The 16,814-nt window shown below is 43.6% G+C and overlaps 1 protein-coding gene across 1 annotated transcript in view; it reads left to right on the top strand.

Moving 5' to 3' along the window:
* Positions 1 to 8,087: 8,087 nt before the first annotated feature.
* The window catches only part of ZDHHC9 (zDHHC palmitoyltransferase 9), a 267,624-nt gene continuing 258,897 nt past the window's right edge, over positions 8,088 to 16,814 (top strand). The window contains exon 1 of the mRNA XM_085607769.1: positions 8,088 to 8,267. The gene's annotated coding sequence lies outside the window, so the exon portion shown is untranslated. The remainder of the gene's footprint in view (positions 8,268 to 16,814) is intronic.

Here is a 16,814-nt window from a genome sequence, read left to right as displayed (position 1 = left end):
GAAAGATGGAAAACATGGAAAACATGGGTGGGAACAGCACATAACAAAAGGAGTATGATGCAGCCAGCGTGTGCCATGTCATTGCGCTTTTTTTAGTTATGGCAGGTGGAAGGTAACAAAGACAACAGGCAGAGGTGGGTGGGAGGGATAAAGCAACATGAACAACAGGGTGGGGGTGTTACAGTGGAAGAAGAAACAGGAGTACGGAGGGTGGGAAGGAAAAAGAAACAGGAGCAGACGGGAAGAAGCAAATAAAGAAAATGGCAACTGAATAACAGGGTGAGTAGTGGATGGACAGCGAAAGGACACTAATCAAGCTAAGCCAATCAGTAGTAGGACCATGCTTCAAATGAAAGAAAAGGAAGTGAAGACGGATGACGAAGGCCAATTAGGAGGCAGCAAAGAAGAGTGACAATAAAGCCAATGAATAATAAGCAATGGGCGGGCTCAAAGCCCCTTATTGTAAACAATAACCCTTGCAGCAGCAGCAGCGCAAGAGCTGTTGGCAGGAGAAACCTAAAAAGTAGTGCTTGTAAAGTAAGCAGTGGAAGGACACAAGTGATGAGGCGATGCTCCAGATAAATGACAAACACAAGAAGAGGAAGATAAGCCCACACAAGCTAATGAATTACATGTAACTAAAATGGTGGAAATGAGTTTGCACTGGTTTGCACTTTTTTCACTAGTGAAAGATTCTGTGATATAGCTCAATCTCTGAGTCTGGCGAGTCTGCCTGTGAAATTGAGTTAATCAATTTAGGGACTGGTATCAAACAAGTTATTAAGGATTTTTGAAAGGTATGTAAATGTATTTTTCACCACATATACAGCATTTGTTTTAGCCTCATTTATTGTATCTTGTAACATAGAGTTTGTTTGAAGATGCCATTATCTCTCAAGGAAAGCCATGTTCATGCAGGAGAATAGAACAGTCATGGGAGAAACCGTCTCACCAAATGTGCTCAGGAAGCTACAAAAATGGCTATGAGAGCATGGATGTCCGTTCACCAGAATGCCATGTGTAGCGGTAGTGACATTATATGCTCTTTTATCCTGTGACTTCACAGGAGGAGGTATCCTATGGTGTTTAGCCTTGATGCAACAATGAGTGGTGAAAAGAGTGTTCTTCAAGGGTGAGAGAATGGATAGACAGAGAGGCCCTGTGTAGGAGGAGACAGTGAAAGAGGCTGAAATGAGGGGTACGAATGGGCGAAAGTGATAGCAGGATTTATGACGTCATCTATCATTATAGGGGTGAAGATAAGTCACTGGCAGACAGGAGCACAATTACAGTAAAGCAAACAGGGGATGGGTGTGGGTATGAGTAGTTGGGAGATTCAACGAGACAGAGAGAAACGGGGAAAATGAAGGAGCAAATTGGCATGATTATGTGAGATGCCGAAAAAGCATTTGACCGGGTCACCTGGGAAGCACTCTTGAAAGTAATGGCAATATTTGGGCTTGGAACCCGGCATATTGCAATGATCCAGAAGCTATAAAAAATCCTACTGCAAAGGTTACTGTGGGTGATATTTTATCTTCTCAATTTTTTATATATAGAGGCACACGTCAGGGATGCCCACTTTCCCCTATATTGTTTGCTCTACATATCGAACTATTTATAAGGCATCTTTTATGTAATAAAAGCATACAGCCAGTAAAGTGGAATGAAGTAGAGCAAAAAATCACGGCATATGCTGATGACATTGCGATATTCGCTACCAATCCGCTGGCTTCTCTGCCGATTATATCAAAGGAAGTGGAATCATTTGGTTGTTTCTCCGGCTACAAGCTCAATCTGTCCAAAACCCAGATTATCTTGAACTTTCAGCCACAAACGTCAGACGTCAGTAGTTGTCAAGACGGCCACATACCTGGGCGTTCGGCTGAGTGGTTCTGTCAAAGAGATTATTTTGCTTAACTGTGAGCCTCTGCTGAAAACTGTAGCTGCAAAATTGTGGATGTGGCATCGACTACCTCTTAGTATACTGGGGAGTTGCAACGTTATTAAAATGAATATATTACCTGAATTTCCTTATTTTGTGCCATACCTCTCTGAGTCCTGGATTCTTTTTTTAAATGTTTGGAGAGAATCATCTGCAGCTTTATATGGGGTTATAAGAGAGCAAGGCACGCTATTAAGTTTCTTAAACTTCAGTACAGGCAGGGAGCTTCAATCTACCAGATTTTAAACTATATTTTTGGGCTGCAGATTTATACTCCACAGATTGACAGATCCTAACTATTTCAAAAGGGTTAGATTTAAGTTAGTTACAGAAATAGCACAAACCTGGCAGGAAATTAGCTCCAGGTACTCTATGCCTGTTTTCCTGTTTTACGTACATATGCCCCCCCTACTGGATAATCCTATAATTTCAGATCTTTTCATGATGGGGTGGGAAAGGCATGGCAAAAAAGAGGGTATATAATCTTGGGCATTTATATGACTCTCAAGGGCTTCAGGCCTTTACCTCACTGTGGGAAGAGTAAGGGGTCCCACATTATTTTTCTTTAAGTATCTTCAAGTAAGGGATTACTAGTTGTGCGGTTGCAAATCGACTATTGATCATGAACCACCTGAAATTCTCACTTGCCTATATTCGTCAACCGATGCAATAACCATAAGTTTATTTTATCAGAAGGTACTGTCGTATGCCTCAGATGACAGTCTGGATAGCTTCAAAATAGACTCGACACCTAGCAACTAAAGTGTCGGTTACAGAGATTCAGGAGGCTCTGGTGTTATTAGAGCAATCAGTTATACCTGTTAATCTTAAACTACAGCAATTTAAAACTATTTAAATGATGTATTGTACACCTAGCCGTATTCCTCAGTGGGCACGGCCCCAAACCTCGGAGAAGTCATTCTGTCCGAAGTGTCACCACTTTGCTGCCGATTTATCCCATATGTTTGGGGAATGTCCCTCACTTAAGGAGCTGTAATCCAACCGGCTCGGCTGCGAGCTTCAATTGGAAAAAAAAAAGATCTTCCTCTTGGGTATAAATGGGGACTGGATATACATCTCGGCTCATTAGTTGCAATTGCAATTGTTAATGCCCAACTATGGATCACCCGGGCTGGATTGATCACTGTTCGCCCAAGGTCAGTGAGTGGTGGGCGACTTTACAGCAAATATTTGAATGTGAACAAGCAGTCGCTAAAGCTTGCGGCCTTTGTTCAGTAAAGAAATTTGAGAAAATGTGGACAAGGCTTCGGTGGGTCTGATTAGGTCCTGCTGTGATTATCACAATTTGGTTTCAAGCAAATGTATACTATTAGTAACTTTTCCGTTCTCGTTCTTTTTGTCTGTTGTATGTTTTTTCCTCTTTGTAAATTGTTTCAAGTGCTATGAATGTGACTGCTTTTGTTTCAAATGCACATAAAAACAATTATAAAAAAAGAGACAGGGATAAACGGGGGATTGTAAAGAGTTAGAGAGCTAGTGAAGTAGGAGTAATACAAACTTGAGGATTAAGGGGATGGAGAAGAGAGAAAGCATATTGAGTGAAAGTGTGAGTTAGTAAGGTAAGAGAGTGAGGCAGAGAGCACAAGAATAGGGAAATGAATAAGGAAAAGAGGAGGAAAGGAAGAAAGAGAAGAAAGGGGAGAAAGTAGGAGAGGGCATGAACTCTATGTAGGGAGAGGAAAATGGAGTAAGGCATAAGAGAAAGTGAGAAATGGAGCGAGAGAGGTACAACTATGTTAGAGTGATGAGAGTTAAGAGGAAAAAGAAAAAGAAGAAAAATTGAATGCGAATGGTGAGGAGGAAGAGGTGCAAGGAAAACGAGGGAGAGGGCAATATTGAAACAGAAGGAAAGATTAAACGAGAGCGAGCTAGAGAAATAAACATTGAATAAGAGTGTGCACTGACGGTCCTGTAGCTAGTATAGAATTTAAGGTTACCTCCAGGCAGGCCGGGAGGATAAGGATAGCAGCAGGACAGAGAGTAAACAGTAACCAGAAAACCGCCGGACTTACAAATACAGATTGTAAAGTAGTAACAATAGAAGTTGTCAAACAGAACCCAAAAGCTGTTTCGAAGGTGTTCTTTAACAAATATTGTCTTAGCTACTGGTTTGTTCACGTCCTTTAAAAAAATGCTAATTAACGACACGTTAAGTACAATAAACCATGCTTTGGTGATAAAACAATTGGCAATTTAATTTCCCAAATAAAGGTACCCCAGCATCTCTCGCGCCTCAAGTCCCAGGAACCGATTCGAAAATAGTTTATAACGTAGAACCTAAACACCATGAATATGCGTCAGCCTGGGGCAAAGTATACTAAAGAGTGCCCAGAGACACCTCTAGATAATGAAATTAATCCACAAACTTTAAAGAATTAAACACAGAGAAGTGGTGGGTGGGAGGGGAAAGAAACCACACAGGCAATTTTATTTAAATAAAAGTAACTAAATCACAGCGCAAGCAGCGGAGAGACACTAAGTAAGCAGAATCAATTTGTGCAGGTAGTGACGCCTGGCCTGCGCAGACCAATTAGGAGGCAGCAAAGAAGAAGTGACACTGAAGCCAGGGAATGGTAAGCACTGGGCGGGCTCCAAGCCAGGCTCGGTTCTAGCGGGTGGGCCGGGTGGGCCAGGTCCACCCAAACATGAGCCTTGGCCCTCGCAGTGAGGGCTTGAAGGCCAATAGAAAATGGACACTTCAATTTAAAACGTTCCTCTGAACGTTGTTTTTCTTCCTGTTCTAGGAGTTGCATAATTGGGCCTGGGCTCTTTCTCACAGGCACCCTCAATCACGCACCTCCTTTTGTGCAGGTACAATAGGGGCATGGCAAAAGGGGACAAATCCTTTCTTTGGCACCGGTAACCTTTGCCTACTGTCCTACTGCGTGGATATTTCTTTTTCTATGCAGCGCAGGAAAAAATAAGTTTATTTATTCTGATTCACCTTTCCTGACCCCTGCAGCTGCTTATCACATCAGGCTGTGACACAAAGTTTGACTAAAGGAGTAGGTAAGAGAATGTGTTACTATTTGTTTTTCTTTTCAAAATCTGCACAGGTCCAGCAGGACACATACTTTGTGTATGCTTCATTTAAACAGTTTTTATCATTATCATGGCCGATGCAGGACACCAATAAGACAACAATAAAAAATGTCCAGATAACGATAGTGATTAATGATCCAGCTGGAGAACAATCATTTGTCTGTTAATAGTTTATAAATGCAGATAAACTGTATTTTATGTGGAAGCTCAGTGGGTTACTGCCTTTGTCACAGAGATCCTTGTGTTAATTGCAGTTCAGAAGTTACAATCCTAACATAGGACAGTGAACAATGAACTACCATCAAAGAGCTGCAAACAAACATGAATGGTGTAGTTAGAACTTTTTTTGTTTTGTGATATAGTTAGAACTTTCCCAGTTTTTCATTATTCTAATGTTGCTAAAATGAGTATGTTTGGGCAGATATACTTTTTTATCAGTAAAGCCAACCTCCAACCACTGGAGTACTCTTTAAATCTTGAGTTTGTGCTTCTCCAGACCAAACCCTCTTAAAATATACTGCCCACCAGTATGGATGACATGTGATTCATACACCTTGTAAACCTCAGGATTACCTAATTAGCTTATGTGACATTCCCTGTAGACTGATTTACATACTTGTATGATTTATTGTCTCTGTATAATGTGTGCGTGGTGTAAAGTACTGACACACACTACACTGATATGAGTAGCACTATACAACAAATGAAATGCATATGAGAGAGGGGCTACGCAAAGATGAGGGGCACTGTTGGAGGGTGGCAGTGAAGGAATCAGAGGAGGAGGTCAATAGGGGGAGGAGCTATGGAGTGATGAGGGGCACTGTTGCAGGGGGGCAGTGAGGGTATCCGATGAGGAGGTCATGGGGTGTAGGGGAGAGCTAGGGAGAGATGAGGGGCACTGGTGGAGGGTGGTAGTGAGGGAGTATGAGGAGGAGGTCATGATGGGGAGGGGCTACGGAGAGATGAGGGGCACTGGTGGAGAGTGACAATGAGGGAATCTGAGAAGGAGGTAATGACGGGGAGGGGCTATGGGGAGATGAGGGGCACTTGTGGAGTGTGGCAGTGAGGGAATCCGAGGAGGATGTCAATAAGGGGGGCCTTGGAGGGATGAGGGGCACTGTTGGAAGGTAGTAGTGAAGGTATCTACGGAGAAAGAGGTTATTGGTGCGGTTCCAAAAAAGATTTTCACATTAGTGCTAAAGCCGGCCCTGTCATGGCCTTTCTGTTTTTATTTAATTAGCAGTCGGGTCATTAGGGCTATTGTGGAACATACTTTAAAGTGTGTGCTAATTATATTTACTACTATATGCAATGTTTCAAGTTTGAAGGTGATTTTACTAATTTTTATTACCCTGAAAAATGAAAGTGGAGCCTGATGGTGGCTGATATGGGGCTGGGGCCCAAGGTCAGCTGTGAGATAAGGTGCACTGGAGAGGAGTAGTAGAAAAGTGGATAATCAAGCCTGTAAGGGAATGCTCTGCAGAGTCTGGGGTCAGGTGGAGGTAGTAATGAAGAGGGATTCTTCCTGAAGGCTCGCACAGAGGGAGCCCGAGAAGTGTCACTTGTCTGATACTCCCACCTCAGAAACCTCCTCTTCCCATCAAAGGAACTTTACATGGAAAAAAAAACATCTTTTGAGAGTGATAACATTTAGAAAGAGATTTGGAAAAGAGTGTGTTTTACTGGGCCTTGTAAAACTAAGAAGAGATAAAGGAGGGCCCTGACGCAGGCCTGCCTAGACATGTAAGCGACAAATCGGGCCCGCAGTAGCCCACCCGAATGCACCCTTGGCCGACCCAAATAAAAATTCCTGGGGCCGGGCCTGCTCCAAGCCCTTTTTGTAAACAATAGTGTTTCACACGTGAGAGCGCATGCGCTAGCGCAGTGGCTCTGAACCTGTGGCCTGGGACCCTGGGAGGTCCGCGACTCCTACTCAGGTGGTCTGTGAATGCTTAGAAACTTAAATAATACTAACAGATAAATAAAGTGCATAGAAATAAAAAAGCAAACTGTACAAGACATTTTTTTCAACATTCTTTAAATGTGGGGAATGTGAAATTGAAGGCTAAACATTCAGCTAGTATCCCCATATATATTGTTTTTTGGAGCAGTGGAAATGTATCAGAACGAATATAGTAAGGACGACTAGTGGCCTCAGTTTAATTTAGATACGCTCCGACCTAATTAAAAACAACATGCTTTTTTGTGTATCTGAATTATCTACAATGTTCAATCATGTGTGCATTTCTTTGATGAATGTCTGTGTCTGTATTTTTTACGTATTCTTTTGCGGTTCAAATCAACGAAAATGCTTAGGTGGGGTCCCCTGTATTCAAGTAATGATGTAGTGGGGGTCCCCAGTTTTCAGTAAGGATTAATTGGGGTTCCACAGAAGTCAAAAGGTTAAGAACCACGGCGCTAGCGCATGGCTGGACCCTAACAATTACTATTAGACAGGCTGCATAACAAGTGTTTTGAAGGCAGTCCTTTCATGTCTCTGCTATACTGGTGAACAAACTGAAGCTTTGTAAGCAGGGTGAAAATTATTTTCAGCAAACTGGTTATTGTTTGTTCTTTGATGTAATTCCCTTTTTAATGATAAAAATTTGAACTGCCTCAGAGGAAAATCTGTCTAGTGATTATGTGCTTCTAGATGGACCCCGCTGAGTCGGTTTATTCCCTGTTGTTTTAAAAGTGCCTTGAGGGGGCCGAGTCAATATAAGCTGTGTATGGTCTTTCGTATACATTTCTTCTCACCAAGATATTATTGTTAGAGATAACGGGGTGCTGTCTCCTAAGTTACCTTTTATTTTAGATTAATTTATGGGCATGGTTGGCCAAATGTAGTAAATCACAAGTCATCAGATGCAGTGTTTGACAGTACGGATTTTTTTCGGTATGTGTGCCGCCTCCTCCCCATTCCAGCACTCAGAGTCGTCACGTATTGTCGGGAAACAGTAGCGCAACCTGAGAGCATTAGGGCCCGACAGAATTTCTCCTTTCATCACAACGCACAAATGCCGCCCAATGGATACCTTGGACGCGATAGAAGAGGCGGGATCTGCGACTGTCAACGCCCAATGGAAGCCACGGTTCGACTTTTTTGATTGTGACGTCAAGAGCCATCGATTAAACAGGTATCCGTTTCCTTGAGAGCCTGGAAGCAGCAGGGCGGGGAGGCACGGGTCAGCCCCCAGAGCCGCAGCGGCTAGGAAGGCGCCCCGAGCGGCCTCCAGACACGCACACCGAGGAGCTGGAGGTAGGAAAGCTGTACTGGTGGGATGCTGGAGTGGAAACGACGGGAGGGGCGCGGCAAAGGAGAGAGCCCTCTAGCTTTTCTGTGCATGGTCTGGCCCACAGCACGTGTGACCTGCTGACCTCGGGGGTCGCAGGGGTGGGGGTCACAGCTGAGAGTGTCTGCGAGGTCATTGAGGCTGGGTCCTCTGGTGCTGTAGAGCTGTGTGGAGACTCCAAGGGCGCTGCCTAGCTCAGTCCCCATAGGGGCGTGGGCTTCTCATTCACAGAACTGACACAGTGTACCCTGCCCCAGGGATGTTCTGCGTGCGCTCGGGCGTCTGCTGCAGGCATGCGAGGGTGCTGCCGGGCTGCACCGGTAGATGCGGTGGGCACCCGTGCCTACTACTCTCCTGGTACGGAAGTGCCTTTTGCGTGTTTTGATATGTCATCGCACGGAGTGGTGGCCACCGAGACAGCTACAAAGAACTCCGACCGCACCCACTTCCTTGGACCCCCGAGGTATCGGGCTGTGCGGTGACAAAGCAGGCCAGCCCGGGGGAACGCAAGGCGGTGGAGTACGGTGGCTGCACTGCAGAGCGTGTCCCCTAGGTTGACCACCCAGGTACCTTGTCAGTGCTACAGCGACGAGCTTCCTCACTAGTATAGCAAAGGTGGCGATGCTACCATGGCTCGTCATGGCCTACGACATATAGTGCTCCTTACAGGTCTGTCTCATGGACAATTTCCCCCCCGTCAAGGCAGGAAGCGTTTAAAGCCACCCAGACATCACCCGCTGTGCAACACACCCCACCCCCTAAAAAAACCTTTTCGATGAGAAAGGTAATGAGGGATGTTAGGTAATGGGCTCCAGGTTAAGTTCCGGGGCAAGAGAGGCGCAGTGCCTAATATAGGGAAAAAATCATCTCACCGCACGTTAACTTCTCACATATCAGCGGTGAATGACAAATAATAAAGCGAGCGGAAGTGGTCGAATCCGTGCAGCGCAAGTATGAGCATAACCTACCAGTGTTTCTGAAGCTCATTGAAGTAACCTATTGAGTGGTAAACCCCTTTTAATTATTTTTGATTCCTGGATATTTATGCCTCTAGAGACGGCCAATTAAAATGTAACTGTGCATTGCAGGTTGTACCGGAAGTAGTCTGTCTTGTGGCCCAATAAAAATGCAACCTTAATGACAACCTGTACCGGAAGCAGACTGCCTTGAGTTCAATTGATAGCGTTATACCATTTTCTGCGAGGGAAATGGAACTAAAGTCCGCCACACGTAAGGAAGGTCTTTTAAAGGCTATTGTGATAGGAGGCTGGCTACGTCCATCATATTCCGTCTTTGTGAGGATCAAGGGAGTAGGCAGAAAAAGAATATACTCCCCACTTTGAGTTGTTTGGCAGAAAATGACTGAGCAAAGCAAGCGCTCCTGACATTTCCTACAAAGACTAATGGGAATTGAGCCCTAAAATAAAATTTGCGTAAGATAGTGCATATGATACTTTTACAGCATGATTTTAAAAGAATGTGGTCGAAAACTGCATATTTAGTATTTCTGGTTTATTTAATTCTTTTCATTTACTTCTTTCCATTATTTCGTATTTGCATTCCTTTTTTCTCTTGTCCAGTTTTCAGTTCATTTATTTCTTTCCAGCTTTCTGGCCATTTTTTATTCTCTTTTGATTCTTACATTATTTGCTTGTTCCTTCCTTTTCTTATAATCTTCTTGTCCTTATTCTCATTCCAACATTTTTTTTTTATTGATCCCATTATTGTGTATATATATATATTTTTTTTTATTTCTTTCATTTTCGCGCTTGACTTCTTTCCAGCTTGCATTTTTCTTTAGGCCTATCTGTTTTCTTGGTGTTCTTAATTCATTTTTCTTTTTCATCCTTCCCTCATTGCTTTCTTTCCTTTTTACATTCTTTTGCACCTTTTTCATCTTCCTTTTTATTTTTTTTCCTTATTTGCATTCTACCTAGCTTCCTTCCTTTATACTCTCTCGCTTCGTTTGCATCTAACCCATCTTTGTCATTTTGTATAATTCGTCTTTCTCTCTGTTACCTTTCTTGGATCCTTTGGCCCCACTCCCCTGCTGTGGTATGGGAATTTATTCTTGCAGTTTTTAGGTCGAGCCTGGGCAGTGCATGGAATGCTGAGAGGCATGCAATAATGGAGTATTGCTTTGAAGCCCCGACCCTTCTCCACCCATATTTTTAATTGGATTGTGTCATTGTCCTTCCTAAACGCTGGCTTCAGAGTCTTTATTAGTCTTGTTAGCCCCTCCTTGGTACCGCCTTGTCTGCATTTGTAACCTCCCATGAGGACTGGTCAGTTTACTGGCATTGTTACATGGTCTGCTTTATAAGAAGGGCTCGCGGTTTTATAGTATTTATTTTTTGCCATTTCCTTCTGTATATATCTATATTTATTTTTTGGGCATTTTATCTGTATTTATCCACATTTATTTTTGCCACAAGCAAAAGACGACGCTACAGCCAGTGTTTTCCCACATTTATTTAAATTGACAATGCACCTATGTGCTCGGTTGTTATTGGTCAACACAATCATCTGAAATTTTGCCATTGTAGTACTAGGACATGTGCATTTCTACAGACTTTGGGAACATATTGAGAATCTTTCTGGTTTGTTAATGAAATGAAGAACACTGAAAACCCGTCCAATATTTGCTGATGATACTGAAAAGGCCAAAAGATTCATAGAAAGATTACACAGTGTTGGCCATTCCTGCTTCTGAAAACGGCAGCCATATGTCATTGCACTGATATCTTTTTGTAGAATATTGTGCATTAAATATTTGTTAAATTCCTCTTCAACAACATTCATTATGTCATCAGAAGCTCCAACCAACATTAATAAATCTTTGTAATCATTGAAATCCTGACTAAGCTGAACTTTCTTGAATGGACCCAGCATTTTAACCCGTTTCCAAAAAGAGCTGTAACGCATTTGCCCGGTTATGTTACAAGCTAGGACAGCACCCCACTTGTTTTCAGTACATCTTTAAAAATAAGCATCTCTTTTATTAGGGCATTTGCTTTTTTTTGTGGTAACATTTGCAATAGACTGGTGGTCATTTGGTCTTGTGTATAGTCTTGCTCCAATGCCAAAGCCATGTCAACACATATGGCTGAATATATTTGGTAAAACAAACGCATTGGAATCTGCTTTAGGTTCCAATGCACAGCCACATCAGTGACTGAATGAATCAAATCAATTACATTTCTCAGTTTAATCTTCTTATTGACCATCGATTTTAATCTTTTTCCTTTTTCTTTTTTCTCTTCATACAGTTTTTTTCAATTCACTTTATCCATTCCAATGCCATACTCAGATGTTAACAAAAGCAAAGAGGACACCAAAGATTCCACATGTCACTCCTTTATTTTAAAAATAACCCAATGCATTTCTAGAAAAGACTTCCCTTCATCAGGGGTGTCTGCAATAAAAAAGATTAAAAAATTCGTGAACACTACCATCAGCATTTTTATATACCTTAATAACTGGATAGTACACCTTAGTTGATTAACTTCACTCCAAATACGATCGACTTGCGCGTAAATATATTTGGTAGACATGTGTTGCTTCTGACTCCAGCGTATTCTGAATGTTGATGATACAGTGGGAGTTTCAGCAATGAAATGCAATTTCGCATAGAAAGATTGGTGGTTTGCACTGTTGGGGCCGAGTAGTTTTCGTAGGTGATCAATTTTGGATCCAGTGGTTTCTTCATTGTTTACAAAATATTTCCAAAAGTTTTGCTGCTCCCTCATACCAGCTGAACCATCGGATCGCAACAACCACCCTTGGATATCTCATTCTCCCGTCTACATTTCCTTGAGAATAAATGCGTTTTAAGTTTTGTGCATACTTAGACTGCTCCAGCCTTTATAACAAAATCATACATGTCCCGTTTCTCAGTCGGAGACAGAGCATAGGAAACAGCAGTATGTATAAGATGACATGGATCTTTTATATGAATGAAATTAATCCATTGAGCAGCGCTCATATCATTTACTGCCTGTCATATATATAGGATGCAGAATCAGAACATATTGCAACAAGGTCATGCCATGATGTACCCAACTTATGAAGCATATTGTATACAATTGAGACAATTTTAACAGAATTACACTAATCCGATTCAATGAAGTCAACTAAGGCTGAGCGAGGACCCTTTTCTTCATCATCTCTGTAATATGTGACCAATGTTTCAATGGCTGGCTCTCCATGCACTTCTGGTTTCGTCAATTGTTAGAGATGGGGACATTTGCTACAGCTTGACGTATGTTTCCAAGCTGGGCTTCAAACACTTAGGGGAGATATTTTTCATTTGGCTGGATTTGCACATTGTCCTTGCTGCAGGGCACAGCTGCCTAATCAGATCTCCAATTGGACCATCAGTCTGGTGAAGTGGAACACCACCTTCACACAGAGCTTTCACAACCTTGTGAGGGATACTTGCAGCCTCTTCAGTATTTTGGCATGCACGAGTTCTGCATTCCTCAGTGGCCATTTGCGCCGTATGGCCTTCTTTACGACTGGAGAAGAAAGTCTCTCATGGGTTTTACTCCTCAGGTGGGCTTTGATATTATCTGTTGCCCTGTTTTTCAATGTCAACAGTTGTTTGACATGACTTGCAGGTGAACATTTTCATTCCTTTAAGGGATACAGCTTCAAATTCTGCATACTCCTGTACATAATCATCAATGTCCTTGCGTTTGCGACCTATCTCTATAAATGTAAGGATTCAGGAATTAATTTTATTTATTTTAGTTTAGGAGTTTTATATAGCGCTGGCTAGACCCGTAGGTATCGGAGCGCTTTACATAAGGGAGAACGTGGACAGTACACTTGTTACATACAATAGATACATACATCAATGTCCAAAACTCAAAATGTAGCGGAGCAAGGGAAAGATCACAGTTAAACGTAGCAAAGTGGAGAGAGAGATCGGGAATAAGGCAGACAGTAATAGGAAGGAGAGTTCAAAGTCCAGTAGACAGGCCCAAACAAGGGGGGTGACCCGAGGTCGGTCCATTCCACCGGGCCCTAACATGGGCAGTCCAATTTGAAACTGGTGAGGAACCCACAGGAGGGTTTAGGTCAAGACACAGTAGAGCAGGACAGATACACTTGCTGTCCCGAAAATAAGCATACCACCGCGAGGGCCATCAGAGTGGGTGAAATGGCCGCCTCGCACCCATCATCACTAACCAACAGGGAGCAGATGAGAAGCAGAGGGGGAGAAAGAGTGGTTCATTGCAGTCCAACGCTGGGAGCGTACCAAGCCACAGAAATCTAATAATAGGAACGGAACAAGCTGCAAGAGGTGCCCCTGTAGGAGGAAAAAAAAAAAACCTCCCAACTCAAAGATGGAGGGCTCAGTTATCGCCAGACCCAAGAATAATTTCTTCTTTATCAAAACAGGTCCACACCTTTCAAGATAAGTAATTGGGTTTCAGGTTTTCGAGGAGCAGAGAGAAGCCAGCTCGGTACAATTGAAGATGCCAATAATATGTTCACTTATACCAAGAGAATCTACGTTGATATATTCACACAATAACTCAATGAGTATCACCCAAGAGGGTGTCCAGCCACTTGCAGGGTCAGAGAGACTCCTTCAAATAGCCAGAGCTTAAGATCACTTTGAAATTTGAGAACAACTGGGCCGGTCTGGAGCTGGATGGGGAGGTTGTTCCATGTCTTTGCTGTGAGATAGAAGAAGTATCCCCCGCTCGTGCTTCTGCTGATACAGGGAGTGTGGGCAAGCAAGAGGGTGGTGATGGTGACTTGCTATGTAATCTGACCTCTGCAATCTTTTTTGATATTGGTGATCTGTCATATCACAAAAATAAATGATGCACAAGGACATCATGGCTAAACTATGAAAAAGAATAACTTTAGAAATTGGCCCCTTAGGGCAGAAGTGCTCACAGCAGTGGTTGCCTTATTGTTAGCTTTCCTCTGAGTTAAAGCTTTATTTGAGGTTTCAAATTCTAGTTTTTCCAGTGGGGAGACAGAGTTGGACAAATGGTGCATTTTTTAAAAATGTTTTTTTTTTTAACTTGTTTTATGATGTGCTTTGCCCTGAAGTTACCCTCACCTTAGTCGTACACCATACTGACTTAAAGCTAGGCGTTTTATCATCCTGATAAGGACGAAAGGCTGAGTGGGCCCACCAGATGCAAAACTATGACCATGAGGTCGCACACAGTTGCACTGACTCAATATTAGTCCATTCAGCTGTTCGACGGAGGGGTCAGTATGACACAGTTCACTCTAAGGTCAGGTGTGGAGCCATATAGTGACAACCTCTCTTTTAAACACTGTGCTAATAATTACATGGAAGTACAAAGGTAAACGGGGCACCTCAAGGAAGTATTGAACCCTAAACTTAACAGGCTTACCTTAACCCGTTCCGTGCTCATGACGGAACCACTCCGTCATGAGCCACGGGCGCCGTGTGCTCATGACGGAGTGGTTCCGTCATGCTGCGGCCGTTGGCGGCCGCTCCGCCCACGCCGTCATGAGCACAGCTCGCCCGTGACTCATGACGGAGTGGTTCCGTCATGAGCACGGCGCTGCTGCTGTGCCCCCAACCCCCCCCCCCCCCCCCCCAGCGCTGCGGCGGAATTCCTGCCGCGTCGAAGGGGTTAATTAGTGTTAACATGCAGTGACGTCAGGACCTTGCAGGAGCAGGCTAGTCAGAAGAGTGCAACACACAAAGCAAGACACACAAAGTGAACACAGACCCCTCACATATAGGGCAGACTGACCTCCTACAAACACCAGTGTAAGTTGCATCATAGTGCTCCGTCCCGCACACAACGCAAAACTAGGACGATGTGCGAACCACAAACGCAACGACCACATGCTGTTCCTGACAGAAGCTAGCAGACTGCATAAACGCATGTAAACACCATGAACAGTGAACACCATGAGTGCATTAAACACAGATGAGTTAATATGGGTGATGTGTGAGAATCTATTACAGACATTTAGATCAAAACATACCTCGCCTATGAAAAATGGAAGGGTGTCACAGCGATTATTTTCAATAATATAAATAAGCTGCCGTTGTGTAACAACAATATTGAAAACACACCTCACTAGCTCAGAATAATAGATGTAAACACATTTAGAATTTAAGCTGAAACGCATGCTGGTTCCATATTAAAAAGAAATTAAATAAACTGTAGCTAAGCACTCCTTTTAGGATGTATTCAAGGTCATTAGGGCAAGACTGCAGAACAGAGCTGGCTCTATCAGGGGGCCAATGAAAGATTAAAGTAAGGCAACATTTCAAATTATTGTTTGCAGGGTAACAGCCAAGCAGACAGACTGGGGGCCACAGCATGCGTAGGGGGGGGAGTTGCAGCAGAGACAGCGTCTGGAACAGAGGGAAGACTGCAGCACAAACACGCCCCAAAAAACACATGTGCAACTGCTTGTACACGCACACGAGCTGAGAGACCAACAAACTTAAATGGCAACGCAAGTCGACACTGAACACAAAGTAAAAAGGACTCCACGCCCCCCCCCCCCCCCCCACATGAGGACGGAGGATAGGAACCCTTGGTGCTGCTGGTTCATTGGGGGGAAACAATTCCGTCTGCTGCTGTGGCACCGCCCGCTTATAGGGATGCTCTTCTCTATGCCCTTGCTGACCTTGAAGGTTTGGCAGATACTGCAACTAAGTCCGAAACAACACTGTCCGTTATACCACTTTGAGTGTCACCTGGCATTTGACTGCCTCTCCTAGTCGGCCCAAATTGTACCTGCGTGTCCTCAGATTTGTTTCCTGCCTGTTCGGCATCGAATTTTCTATATCTGGCAGAGTGCTTGGCTTCAACTTCGACCGCCCACTAAGCTGTTGTGTACATAGTGCTGAGAAACACAGTCACCTGTGCCAGGGTAAATCTTTTGCTAGTGCTTCATCCAAAATATTTGTGTGCTCAGTGCCAGGTTTACTTGCATTCTAGACGCCACGATCTCCTTTAGTGATGCTTGACAGTGCGTGGGAGTACAGTAAAAGAAGCCCGTCGAAATCGACAGCTTCTGGCCAGTTGGAGGTGCGGGGATGTTTTGGCAGTTCTTTGTGCTTCAGATCTAGGCGCTGCTAAGTGTTATCTTCTGTTCGCAAAATGTATGAACGTTTTGCCATTGTGCATCCACGTCACCGTATGAACCCTTTGGAGTGCCATTTTAATAGAGGAGTGATGGGCAGGCGCTTCAGGGTAAATATTCCAACGAGGTGTGATGATGCTGTTCAATATTTTTCAGACCCTGACCTCTGAGACGGGCCATTAATCGAGTCAGCCTGAATAGTTCTGCTTTAAGCAAACTGCCGAAGAACAGGTGGTTAGGGTCTTTCTGGGATTGCATGATCTGAATGGAGGTTCACGTTTCTGACGTTTGTTCTCTCGTTTGTGCATCTGCCTACGGGCAAGTGATCAGAGTTCTGACTGGGTGCAGCTGGGTACCCCGTTCTGTAAGCAGGTTTGCCCTTTGCTGCTGTAAATCCTGTGAATGAT

Source organism: Triturus cristatus, chromosome 5_2 (assembly GCF_964204655.1).
Source record: "Triturus cristatus chromosome 5_2, aTriCri1.1, whole genome shotgun sequence".
In the NCBI taxonomy this organism is placed as follows: Eukaryota; Metazoa; Chordata; class Amphibia; order Caudata; family Salamandridae; genus Triturus; species Triturus cristatus.
The sequence above is the reverse complement of the archived record's forward strand: the minus strand, read 5'-3'. Positions and strand labels throughout refer to the sequence as shown.